This window comes from Sardina pilchardus, chromosome 15 (assembly GCF_963854185.1).
Source record: "Sardina pilchardus chromosome 15, fSarPil1.1, whole genome shotgun sequence".
In the NCBI taxonomy this organism is placed as follows: Eukaryota; Metazoa; Chordata; class Actinopteri; order Clupeiformes; family Clupeidae; genus Sardina; species Sardina pilchardus.
Genome location: NC_085008.1, coordinates 24,149,391 through 24,163,350, shown reverse-complemented (window position 1 = coordinate 24,163,350; position 13,960 = coordinate 24,149,391). Strand labels below are relative to the sequence as shown.

The 13,960-nt window shown below is 40.0% G+C and overlaps 1 protein-coding gene and 1 long non-coding RNA gene across 6 annotated transcripts in view; one reads left to right on the top strand and one right to left on the bottom strand.

Moving 5' to 3' along the window:
- Positions 1–427, bottom strand: part of st3gal3a (ST3 beta-galactoside alpha-2,3-sialyltransferase 3a) — a 41,964-nt gene extending 41,537 nt beyond the window's left edge. For 2 of the 4 annotated variants that reach the window (XM_062556782.1, XM_062556783.1), the window contains exon 1: positions 205–427. The gene's annotated coding sequence lies outside the window, so the exon portion shown is untranslated. The remainder of the gene's footprint in view (positions 1–204) is intronic. The other 2 variants (XM_062556786.1, XM_062556785.1) reach the window with 2 other exon arrangements.
- LOC134102625 (uncharacterized) lies at positions 292–13,344 on the top strand. Of its 2 annotated transcripts, none has more exons than XR_009941535.1 (3): positions 292–877; positions 1,040–1,163; positions 12,809–13,344. It is a non-coding gene; the product is annotated as an uncharacterized LOC134102625 (long non-coding RNA). The 2 variants fall into 2 exon arrangements; XR_009941534.1 differs by lacking the exon at positions 12,809–13,344 and adding an exon at positions 3,806–4,714.
- Positions 13,345–13,960: the final 616 nt, after the last annotated feature.

The following is a 13,960-nucleotide window of genomic DNA, read 5'->3' as shown; positions in this document are numbered from 1 at the left end:
CGTGGAAGGTGAACGCAATACCTGAAAACCATACCCCTGTACCAGATAAATAATTCGTTGAAATTTAAAAAGACACGTGTTAAATCGAACAAGCTACGTTAGTTGCTAACATTATGAATGATTCTGAAATGTTAGCTGATAACGCTAATGTAAGACAGTAGGCTAGCGTTGGCTAGCTAACAAAAGTTAGCTTACTTCACTTACCTTAAAATAACAAAATGGCAACGGCGCTCTTAAATGAGTGAGACAGTTATGTCAACAACAGGTCATTACATCTGGGGGAAACGAGGAATCCGCTATCTGATTTGGCCATGATGCATAACTGTACCGTTATCGGTTACAGCAGGGATGGACTGCATTTTACCCCTCCGACATCTGAGATAACGGAATCGCCAGCGCCTGTGACAAGTTATTCAGCTAAGGTTACCCATAGCCAGTTAGCTAACCCACCTATCGTAGCAGCTATTGCTGTCTTGACGTTCTGTCGGCTTTGGTGGCTAAGTAGAAAATGTTGGTCATTATCAACCGCAGTGGAGCTATATTTTTATGCAATACAACGTGAGAGACTACAAACAGCCCCAAATAGACAACTAAGAGCCCATTCTGTCAAGCAGTTTTCTTAGCAAAACAATACTTGCTTACATCCTGACATGCAACTGCAACACCTAGCTATAGTGATTGCTAGTGAGCGTCGCAAGAGGAGGGAACAGAATTCAACACTTTTCGCTCATTTGTAACTTTTATACCTTGTTCATATAGCTACTGTTTTAGTTTCCCCATGTCTCTGCTCCACAAACCCCAGCCTGTGTGTGTGACATGTATAGACTGACCAATGAAACTGTTGCGCATTTATTTTGACAACTTCTCAAACGCAAAGGTAAGCAGAGGCATGAATGTCTATTATCATAAATACACAACTGTAGGCATAATGACAATGGCATGATTGTGGTCAGTAGGTGATGATTACCCAAGTTGCCCAACTGGTTGTACACGACTGACTGTACACACCACACAAGGTAACGTGGTTGGTTTCTTTTAGGTCTGGGTTGGCCCCAACCCCCAACGTGGTTGCATCACATACCACAGAAGTAGGCAGGCCGACACACTAGGTATCTGTGGACATGCCCCAGCAGGCAGAATGCTCGTTAAAAAGGACATATTGGGTAAGTTACATTGTAGGAAAAATTGAAGCCTACACCAAAGAATAAGTTTAGGTGAAGAGAATAAAATAATTAGTTAGGCTGATAAGCAAAACATTTGTGCATTTTATGACTAAAGCATGAAAGTTTCACCATATAATCTTCACCCCTTAAAGTTGAATTTCAGACGTGGAGGCACTTCAGATCTGACTTCTACGGCTAGATATTTGCTGTACAATAACATCTTTGAGGAGTAAAATATTTTTACAAGTCATTCCAGAATTCTACTGTGAAGATCTAGAACTTACACTGCCATTCAAACGGATAGCTTGATGACAGTGTCATATGGAACCTTTAATTGGCAACATTCTAATCACCTGCAAATGTGATTTCTTTTCACCTTTAGGCCTAGACCAGTGTTTCTCAACCTTTTTTCAGTCGCGGCACCCTTTACATGATTGAAAAATCTCAAGGCACCCCAAACTTTTAAAAAAACTCATAGGCGCGCGCACACACACACACACACACACACACACACACACACACACACACACACACACCACACACACACACACACAGGAGTGTGACTTACAGTACTTACACTCAGTGAGAGACTTGGGCCTGCAAGGATGAATACAGCTGCTCTATTCTCGCAGGAATGAATGACAGACACACTAGCTCCTGGTCCACAGCTCTAAGACGCTCTCTGTACTTGAATCCGAACGTGAGGTAGCATAATTGTCATCATACTGACGTTTCTCAAGCCGTTTTCAGACAGACGTGTTTTTCGCAATGTTCACGCCACAGACTTTTTTACTTTTTTTTTTTGTGCTGTCTGAATTCTTATGTCCGTATATCTGCTAACGGAACTTTTCCTACTGCTGACCTAGTAATTTGGCCGTAATGTTGCCACCACAGCATGTGAATGCAATCGCATAAAAATTCTGCACTTGTCAGTGATGATCGAGGGAAGTATTACGTGTATAAAGCGCCCTAATGCCACTTAACAGTTTTGCATCTTTCTAACACGCTGCTGGTAATGCAGCAAGGTTAGCCTCCTCCATACTCCCGGTGTAAAAACTACAGTAGCCTACACTCTTTCGCATGCACAGCAGACAGCGCGGCCGCATTTGTCAATATCTGCCCAGCAAAACAAAGTCCTTGCTGACGGTCTCTACCTCCTTCACTGAATAACCACACGATGAAGAGAGGATGACGTTGAGGGCACATGTTCAGATATTGTTTTCAAAAACCTGGCCATGTTGCTAATTAACCGCTACACAATAACGCTATGACTTGACAACTCATCAGATATCGCACGCAGTAAACAAAAGTAACCAATTTATAGACGTCATACAGGCTACGGATTGCAGTTTCAGGGTTAGAAAAAAAAATCTATTTTCTCTGATGTGTCCGCAATTTACTTATCTGCGTGATAAAGCTAGAGGAAAGATTCCGAAATTATGCCCTTTTTTCCCCTTAATTTGATTAGCCTAGTCAGTTTCTGCGGCACCCCTGAGGAGGCCTCACGGCACCCCGGTTGAGAAACACTGGCCTAGACTACTGCTATTATGCCTATTGCCTATAGATAGATAGATAGATAGATAGATAGATAGATAGATAGTAGAACAGATGGTAAATAATATGATAAAGAGCAATTGAATAGGGAACCACTTTTTACAAAACACAAGTATTTGTCTCAGCAATGTCTTATGATATATAATATACAGTGGTGTATATGTATATGATACCATGCTAAAGTTGCCTAAAAAGAGGAATATAAAATCATCATTTGAAATTGATCTTAATGCCTTAATTAAAAAAAAAAAATGAGTACAAATCAAACCGCTAAGGACACCAATTTTCTTTGTGATTGAAGAATGTATCGCAAACTACATGTTCTTCCTTAAATAGGGGGAAAGAAGTATTTAACCCCCTATGTAGCATGGGAATTTAACACAGGGTTAATAGGGGCAGGCAGATTTTTATTTTTAAAGGCCAGCTATTTCATGGATCCAGGATATTACGCATCCTGATAAAGTTCCATTGGACGTTGGAATTAAAATAGCCCCACATCATCACACACCCTTCACCATAGCTAGAGATTGGCATGGTGCTTTTTCCAGTAGGCCTATTAGCCTGTTTGATGCTCATTGAGCTCAATGCAAATCAAACAGGCTAATAGGCCTGTCCCCAACAAAAACAAAATCATGCATGGAATTTGTCTGGGAATACTGAATGTAGTGGTGAGCTACTACTATACCTCTCCGCTGTGTTTCATTTTGTCTTTGGTTAAAATATATAGGTTACATGGTATTTTGCAGAGATGTAAAGTAAATAAGTAAAAATACTAAGTACAGTATGAATGTATGAATGGGGAGTATCTGTACTTTACTTTTCCCCCTACTTTTACTTTTACTTCACTTCATTTTTAAAATGAAATGTAGGCCTATACTTTTCATTAGCAGCAAGTATAAAGTAGGCTAAAATAGGGTGCAAATGAAAACAAGTGACCCTAAGATTTTCAGACCTGATGTCACCACGGGACACAGCAATGAATTTTGACAGTGTTAAGGCATTAGGCATAGCACACCAAGTCCTAAAGTCCTATGTAGGCTGGTGTAAGGAGCTGAATTAAATTAAACGATTTCTCCACTTTTGTTTAGGCTTTCAAATAAGATGCAACATTCAACATTTCAATCTTTGTGAACTTCTGCACAAAGTTAAAGGAATACATGTTCAACATTCAATGTCTGGACATAGCCTGACTCTCGCCAGACCCTTGTAGTTCCGCCATGCTCCACCAGAGGCGTTTCGCTAAGCTCCACACAAGGGTCTGGACGCGAGGGCAATCCAAACCCCCGTGCCAGTGATCAAAAAATGAGCAGCCAATCAGGAGCGCCGAAGCGAGTGTTTGATTCAAATAACAATGGCGGCACGCAGCGAGGAGTCTTGTGCTGACATTGATTCTGCTATTTCAACCGTTTTGTCGCATCTATCGAGTATTCATTCTTTCAGAGAATAGTTTTGAAGACATTTATTGGTGGCAAGGATGTTTTTACTCTTCTTCCGACCGGGATTGGCAAGTACTTGAAGAAGCCTAGCACGTCATTCAAGATAACAGGCAAGTGGTTTATCAAATCACATGCGAGGATGTTTTACAAGGACCCGCCTTCAGAAATACATCTCCTATCGAGAAGTCCCAGATCCTTGTGTGAAGCAGACAGCGAACTACAGGATCTGGCGAAAGTCAGGTTAGTCTGGACAATCGTTATGAGGCATAGAGATAGGTAAAGACCTTTTTTTATAAGTATAAAAGACTTATTTGGGAACTGAAATAAAATTGATATTGTGGATTTGCATACATTTGGATGGATTGTTTATGTATTACTTATTTTTTATTACAAAGGTTATGTGGCTATGGTGAAAAGCAAAATGCCTGCCACGGCCACCAGGAGGGATGCATGATGTTGTTTAAATGGTAGCTATCATAGTAAGCCTTGATCATCAAAACATAGCGGTAGACATAACCTATCTGTGCTATCATGGACATTGCTGAGACAAATACTTGTGCTTTTTGAGAGGGGTTCGCTATTAAATTGCACTTTATCATATTATTTACCATCTATTCTACTATCTATCTATCTATCTATCTATCTATAGGCATAATAGCAGTAGTCTAGGCCTAAAGGTGAAAAATGAAATCACATTTGCAGTCAATGTAAGTTCTAGATCTTCACAGTAGAATTCTGGAATGATTTGTAAAAATATTTTACTCCTCAAATATGTTTATATTGTACAGCAAATATCTAGCCCCAGAGGTCAGATCTGAAGTGCCTCCACGTCTAAAATTAAACCTTAGGGGGTGAAGATTATATGGTGAAATTGTCATGCTTTAGTCATAAAATGTAAAATACTTCTCCTTATGTGAGCTTAACCGCTCCACTAAATGTGCTAATACAGTGTCTGATCCGATGTAGACATTTGGGTTGTCTAAATATTTGCCATCTGATTTGGCATGAGTCATCATAATACCAAAAGGAAAACACCAAAATTCGCCTGGCCCGCAGGGCCTTCACTTATGGATACAGTAGGCCTAGGTCTCCACCACCCTGGCCAACTCACTGAAAACTGTCTTTCTGTTGGCCCAGGTCTGGATTAAATTACTCTCTGCCCCACACACTAAATTTGTGTTGGTGGGAAGGCACAGTAATCTCCCTCAACAATGGAATTCTCTTCTCTGATTGGCTGATGGGGTGGCCATTAACTTCGTATAACCTGCTACCAGAGAGGGTTCAAGGACCTTTGCTGCTACCTTGCCCGTATCCCACATCTTTGATAGAACCAGTATCTTTGATAGAACTAACAACTGGCTTTTGGCCATAGCAACCAAAGATTCTAGAATCTTTGATAGCAACCATCCATTTAGAACTAGAACGGCAGTTTTGTCCTGCAAGTAGAAAGTTGATATGTGGTGGTGGAAAGTAGTTCCACAATCAAGACAGTTTTAGCGATGTAAACGTTTACATTGTAATAGGAAATTAACACTACACAAGTGGCAACGGTGGAATAGATATACCTGGGATGAATACAAACGGGAGAAGCGGGATAACGGCCTTCGAGGTCGACCGGTTCGATGGAAATAATGGCACGGCGGAGGTAACTTCGTCTCCGTGCTTCGCACGTATGTTCGCACGTCGCCGGAGTTTTAGACCTCCACCTAGCCATTATTTCCATGATCGAACCGGTCACCTCGTCGGCCGTTATCCCTTATGGCCAGCCAGATACGGTTTATAAAGCGAGACGACTCATATGAGGGTCAATTCCGGTTAGCTGCTACCCTGCCCTAAGAGGCAAACGGGAGAAATAAACCTTAGGCTATCTCGGATTATGACCATTCCCTTAGCTCTATACATTCAGCAATGCAAGTAGGCTAACCCATATTCTACAAGGCACATGTCTTTCTAACATTCCCACATTGAAACCGTATTTTCCAGCGTGATAAATACATAGAAAAGTAACTTTGTTCACGACATGTCCCTGACGTGACCTGTCTCCGCTAAAAGCGAGGCCACCTGTTATCAACGGCACACTGCTTCTGCTGCATCTACACTGGTCTAAACAAAGTATTTTTTTCAAGCCCTCTCTCACAGTCGTTTCTAGCACAAACTGCATTTTCACGTTTGTTTGTTAGCAAGCTAGTCGTCAGGGACTTGCCAGCCAGGCAATCATTTATAGCTTTCGGTATCATTCTCAAATTAAACACCTTTGTTAACAGCTTATTGTACATTCCTATTAGGACAATCACACACCTGGAGACACTTCGAAGAACATACTAGCTCATCCTGTAATATAGCCTACATAAAATATCCTACTGTAAGCTAACGTTACATTTGCAAGATATCCTACCCATAGATGTATGTCTATGATCCTACCTGTTGCTGCATCATCGTTTATTGGCGTTGTTTGAGATTGTATTCCGTATTCCAATGGTGTCAAAGTCTAGATCTATAGCCTATCGCCTACATTACCTGCATTAGTGATATGAATGAATGAATGAATACTTTATTATCCACAAATTGTGGAAACTTGTCTTCAGTCCACCATATAAACATAACAGATAAGACAATACAATAGCACAAACAGACACTCCATTTCATGTAAGATAAAATCCGCAATATAATAAATAAATAGATAACCCTATAATGTGCAAACTGCACTCTTGTACGCAGTTTCAATTATATTACTGTTAACTCCAAAACTGTTTAGTTTACGTAACAAGTAGAGACGTTGAGAGCACTTCTTAAATATAAAATCAGAGTTTACCTTAAAATTAAGTCTGCAATCAATGTGTGTACCAAGGTATTTAAAATCGGTTACTATTTCAACCTTCTGTCCTTTAATGAAAAGCTCCTGTTAAATCTCTGTCAGCTTGGATATAACTCTTTGGTCTTACTGACATTGATTTGTAAGTAACTGGACTGGCACCATTCTTGTAATTTTGACACATGATTGAGATATGAGTGCTCTCTCTCTATATCCCCTCTCTGGAGTAAACCTACCAAAGCCATATCATCTGCATACTTAAGTAATCTAAAATGATCTTGGTGGATTGAAAACTCATTTGTGTAAATGGAAAAAAGTAGGCTAATGGTGAAAGAATTGTGCCCTGTGGTGCTACAGTGTTCACCACAATTCCCCCTGACTCACTACTTCCCCATATTACTTTTTGCGGCCGGTCAGAAAGGAAGTCTCTAATCCAATGAATTATACCTCCATTAACCTTAAGGTCCACTAGTCTCTGCAACAATATGTGTACTTGCATGGTATTGAATGCAGATGTAAAATCTATAAACAAAATCCTCACATAGTGTGTAGAGACTTGCAGGTGTTTAGCTATGCAATCAAACAAGGTCACAGTTGCGTCATCTGTCCCCCTTTCACATTTGTACGCAAATTGTAGATGGTCTAAAGAGCTAGACACTGAAGATGTTATGTGTCTGCTAAGGACTCTTTCCATGCATTTACACAAAATGGAAGTTAGTGCAATTGGTCTAAAATCATTTAATTGCTTTGCTCCCGTTTTTTTTGTTTTTCAGTTTTACAATTTAAAGTTCAATGCAATGCAGAGGAAGTCTGCCATCTTTAAACAGTCCTTGAGCATATCAGTGATTCATGCCTCAAACCATTGAGTGATTAGATTATAGCAGCACTTTACAATTTAACAAATCTATTCACTTGAAAGCCAGTGTTTCGATTTTAGAACAAGAATAATGTGAGCTGTTTTCAATGGGCTTTTGTCATCTGAGACATGCAGCTATATCTGTATCAATAGATCTACGTATTGTTATTATGTAGAATTTGGCCCAAAGGAGCTCTGATATACCAAGAAACTTGAACGTAAAATGCACATGTAGCCTAGCCTGGCTAGTGCCTACCACTTCTCAAATGAGACGTGGTCTGGCAACCAGACGTTCATTTTCTTGTATTTGAAAAAATGCTCGGGTCCGTTCAGATAGATAGATAGATAGATAGATAGATACTTTATTGATCCCCAAGGGGAAATTCAAGTTCATTGGGCGCCACGGATGTCATCATCATCTTGCTTTCCCCCCTGTTCTGTGATTGGTCCCCTATCTCAGGCAAAAATGAGGGCGGTAGTTTCCAGACTGCCTTAGCAGCGTGAATCAAATTGCGCGCAAGGCAGCATGGGAACACCCAGGCTATATGTAGCTAGGGGTGTAATGGTAAACAAGAGGTGGATAAACTCTCAGATAAATTCTGTGATCAGGCAGACCATGATGCGGTCACCGGTAAGGCGGACCATGGTATACCAGTGTGAATCCTGACCACATCACTATAGGCTCATTTAATGGTACCAAGGGTATTCATAGGCATATTCACCTCATAGGCCACACAATCACTATTCAATTCTTACATTAATCTAAGGTCATATCTCGAGAGGGAATAAATATGGTTGAAATATAAGTGTATTAAATTGCAAAAAAGAGATGACAAAAATGTCAGTATGTCAGAATGGCCTGATCACCATGAAAAGTAAGAAATATGACTATATATATATCTTACAGACAGACCGCCTATAATGAAATAATAATCATTTATTTAGTATGCATTAAGTGCGTAGGAGTGTCTATAGTCTAAATGATGACTTACTGTCAGGACCACCTGGCTCACAGCAGAGCTGACATAGGGGAGACCACACTGAAACTAAGGTTTAAAGTAAAATATGTTTAATTAACGCATGAGCATAACGAAGTCAGTAAGTGGAAAGCTAACCAAAAGTGTTGTGCATATCAGTATATGTAAGTGTAAAGTGAAAGGCAAAAGGAATAGCAGCGGCGACCACAGCCAGCCTCGCGTCGTCAGGCCAGAGCAGAATGAGAGAAAGAGAGCGAGCAGACGAGAGGGCCATGGTTTTAAGCACCCTCCCATCAGCGCACCAATTAGTCCGGCACGGCCCACCTGAACAGCTCTACCTAGAGGCGATACAGACATAGGTAACAGACAATGCAGGCCAGGGAGAGACACACTCAGCACGGCATAGCCATTTCCATACTGACACTTTGATCCAATAACCGCTCTTGTCAGGCCCCATCCCTCCCATTTTGTCTCAGAGCCAAGATTCTGTGATCTAAATTGTAGCCTGAAGCTAGTGTTGAATACCCCTCACAGACATGTCAGGCCAACAGTTACCACACATTTGCAGCAAGGTCATATTTTTGCTTGCAAATTAGGTTTTTGGCAAACAGTTGCAGTTACTTTTGGCAATGTTGTAGCAAATTTGGTTTGTCACCAGAAGTTCACTGGACGTTTGTGGCAAACTTGTCTTTGTTTCTAGAACTTTGCTGGAAGTTTGTCTCGGCCAATATTGGCAAACTTCTGGTAACATTTGCTATAGTGAACCCATTTGTGTGCTGCAACCATTTACATTTTGTAAGGGGCGCTGAAGCTGGTGGTGCCAGTCGTGCAAAAAATAGCATAGATGTAGGAGTTCTACAGTATCCAATATGATATTAAGTCAGGAACAGGTTGAACTTGAAGGAGGAGATGTAAACAAATATATGGGCATTAGAGCTAACCACAAACCACTTAAGCCAGCAATGATAAAAGCTAATTGTCCTGAAAAACACCAATGCTGCCTGGAAATATATTTGTATTGATATGCAAAAAGGATGTTTATTTGTTGCTGTCACTTAGGTGTGTCAATTCAATTATGGAGCAGGAGCTTCAGTGAACTCTTAACATGAGCTTAACATTAAGTTACTCGAGTTCAGGTTTGAATTAATTGTTAGCATGCTGATTTTATGTATGCAAGGTACGTATGATGAAGAGTTTGAAGGCAAGGCAGAGAATTGGACATTCTGTTTGGGGTCCGAAATGTATAAAATTACCTATAATATTAAATGGAAGTATAAGGTTAGATTTTTTTGGTAAGAAAAAACGTTAGCAGCTATTTACATTAAACTTAAATCTCATGACAATGCATGACTTACTGTGGTGTAGCTAACACTATGTTTTTGTAGCGTTAATTTGAGCTATCGCTGCAATTATAAGCACTATTTTAAGTTTATTTAATGGGCTTCGCATTCTATCTCAAAGTGTTATTAAGCAACGTTTCATTGTGATAAATCAGTTACATTTTATACCCTATTACATGATTTTTTAAAAATGGATAACTGGCTACAGTTGCCTGGTGACATGCTGAATACAAGCATGTATTTTGTGACACAGTTGTGTTTCACCTAGTACCTACTGGGACAGAACAGACTCTTTGATTGGACCTGCCGGTGACTTCAGGACCACCAGTCACAAAGCATAGCTGCTCCTGATGATATGATGCGATGTCCAACGGTGCAAAGTCATGTTGGAACAGGAAGTGGCCATCCCCAAACTGTTCCCACAAAGTTGGGAGCATGGAATTGTCCAAAATCTCTTGATTAATGCTGAAGCATTCAGAGTTCCTGTCAGTGGAACTAAGAGGCCAAGCCCAGTTTGGGAATGGCCCCTTCCTGTTCCAACATGACTGTGCACCACTACATGTGGGAACAGGCATGGTGTGGATGAACTTGACTGGCCTGACCTCAACCCAACAGAACACCTGGATGAATTAGAGTGGAAACTGAGAGCCAGCCTCATGAACACCCCAAACCTTGTGGAAAGCCTTCCCAGAAGAGTTGAAGCTGTTATAGCTGCAAAGCGTGTGGACCAACGCCATATTAAACCCTATGGATTAAGAATTCATATGCGAGTCAAGGCAGGTGACCTAATTCGTATGCCAATATAGTGTAGTGTATGCATATCAATTGCACAAAAAAGGAGATACAGATAAGTTGACCCGTGTCATTTATTTTTGTGGACAGAATGTGCAGAACTGAGCAGTGGTCATATTTTGTACCACCATGTGGTACATCTACTCAACACACGTTTCCAAGCGAATACTTCACAACCTCGACATTGTAAAAAATGTAATGGGTCCACTGAGTTTCAACAACCTAAATTGTCTAACATTAAGACCTGTATTTATTTTGAAGTTATTCAATCAATTACGGTGCAGATCTGTGAAGACGGTGAAGACAAAATGTGGGACAGTCATTATTTGGCAGCTAAATATTCTGCAAACATTTGAGCAGCCCCACCTCTGAAGCAAAACCCTTTTTTTTCTTGCAGATATTTCTTGCAGATATATCTTGCAGGTTTTATTTTTACTCATTTTTTGAATGAAGACATTAAGATCAATTGTCAAATGATGATTTTATATTCCTCTTTTTAGGCAACTTTAGCAAGGTATCAAATACTTTTTCTCCTCACTGTATTTCCCAAATGATACTGATATGTTTTGAAATATAAAACAAATCACCATTCTCAGTTGCTCTCCTTCTCATAATTTCTACACTGCATGCACCATTCAAGAAGATTAGTAGGCTACATTGATGCTCTGTAAGATATTGCCATGCAAGCATGTGAAATGAAGTTACAAGAAATAAAAGACTTTTAAAAACAGGGGCTTACCTCTGTTGTGGGACAGCAAAGAGAACAGACCATGAGAGTGCCACTCCCCAAGAGGTATTATTTAAGCATTATCGCACGAGTGGGAGTGGTGTTGTTGGCCAATATCGCCACGGCTGTGGTTCGCCGCAGGCACGAAGCCGAAGGCTAAGTGCCGTAGGTAGCCTAACTACAGCCGTGGCGATATTGGCCAACAACACCACGACCACGAGTGCGATAATGCTTTTATACAACAGTTCCATTGCCAACAAAAAAAGATACCCGAGTGCATTTTTAGGAAGGATAATTATTATTTGCCATCGTTTTATTTAGCCCAGTTCCTCCGCTATGCGAAGTAGGCCTAGCTCAGAACGCTTGAGGTTGCTATGCAACTGCTAAGTCAAAGAACATGGAATGCGTCTCTGGTTAAATCAAAGCGAAGAATCAACCGTCGCGGAGTGATTATTAGCTGTGAAGAGTCACCAGTGGTGATATCGGTTAATATCACCACTGATAGAATGCGTCTCGTCCAATCAGATATTGCTAAATCGTTCGACCGGACCTAACTGTTTTATAAAATGTAATGATGTAATGATAATATAATGATATTATAATTTCTAGAGAATTATTTTAGAAAACTGCACTCATTTTCCTAAATAGTCATCTCATTTGACTGTGTGCACAATGTATTATGTTATCTGCTCGTTTTACTAAATTAAATTAATAAAAAAAAGTTTCCACTGCTCAACAGCAGATCTATAAAAGTGATGTTTGATGGTCACAGGATATGTTTATTGGACATCTTTATCAAGATATTGCACGCACGCACTGAAACACTGAAACTTTGAATTGTCCCACAGACCCAAAGACCATAACTGCAAGACAGATGCCCCTTGTTACTGAAACAGTATAAAAAGACAATATAGCCTAAGTGTATAAAAAGGTAGGCCATCTGTTTTACACACGTAGCCTACCATATGACACTGTCACACAGTTTACAGCCTATAAAAAAAGTCTATAAAAGCTTTGTGTGTGTGATAGTCAAGGAAGAGGGATATCTTTATTGTTTCCAAAGAGCTAGTGTATGTACATAGGAAGTAGGAAGTAATCATCTTCTTTTCTCAGATTAATATTTAATTTAAATCTCTCACTCTGGCCTATAGGACACTGACTGGATCTGCTCCTAGCTACTTCAGTTCTTTGATCAAGATGTAGGCTACATTCCCAACCGCCCATTGCGATGTTCTGAGGAGCGTCTGTTATGTCGACAAGCCATTCATGCTAGGTCAAACTGTAGATCCTATTCTTCAGTGGTTCCGTGTTGGTGGAATGAGTTGCCCAGTGCTCTCCGTTCCAGCAACAGTTTTGGATCTTTCAAGAGGGGTCTTAAGGCATATTTGTTTAATATGCACTTAGTCTTTTGAGCGTTTGTTATGTGTTATGGTTTGTATATTAGTATTGTTTTGTTATAATTTGTCCATTGTTAGAATTTGACATTTATTCTGCTATTGTCCTTAAATTTAGCCTTACCATGCTATAGTTATTGTTATTATTTAATTAACTGAGTGACTTATTTGATTGCTATTCTCATTTCATTGTTTTATTTCTCATTAGGTTAGTGCTTAATTGATTGTTTTATTGATAATATTGCTATTCTCCCTTTTTGTAATTGTTCACTGTTATTTAATTGTATTGTTATTTATTTGTATGTCGCTTTGGACAAAGGCGTCTGCTAAATAACCATAACCATAACCATAACCATAACCATGTACAGCAACTACTAAAAGACATGTCAGTTACTGATATGGTATAAAGGTATAGTTATTTTTCTATTTCACTTTGCAGAATCAACCAGAACAAAAACTGCCAAGGAAACAGCTACAGTATCACCAAATCAAATTATTGATTATGGGATGAAGTTACACTTTAAAGTGTAACTTCACCCCATAACTCCACCCACTTCTGAAAAAGGCTTTCAAAATGCAGGACGTTCTGAAATGTGGAAGGTAGTGCAGCACTGCTGCAGCTAATCAACCATGGTGATTTCGTGTCAATCTGGGAATGAGTGCTGCAGACATGGCTTATCACAGGTAGGCTAATCAGGGCAGCAGGTGTTGGGGCGTTTCATTCCTAATTTATAATGACCGGGTGACGTAGTCTCGGGAGAAAAGTGCAGGACTACGTCAGCGTTCCAATTGCATTTTGGACCAAAATTCCATGGCATGTTTCAATCTGTAGAGGGCGCGGAGAGCTATATCTCCAATAGACCTCTGAAGTTCGCCTACAAATAAGCTACCATCTTTGCCCAAATAAGG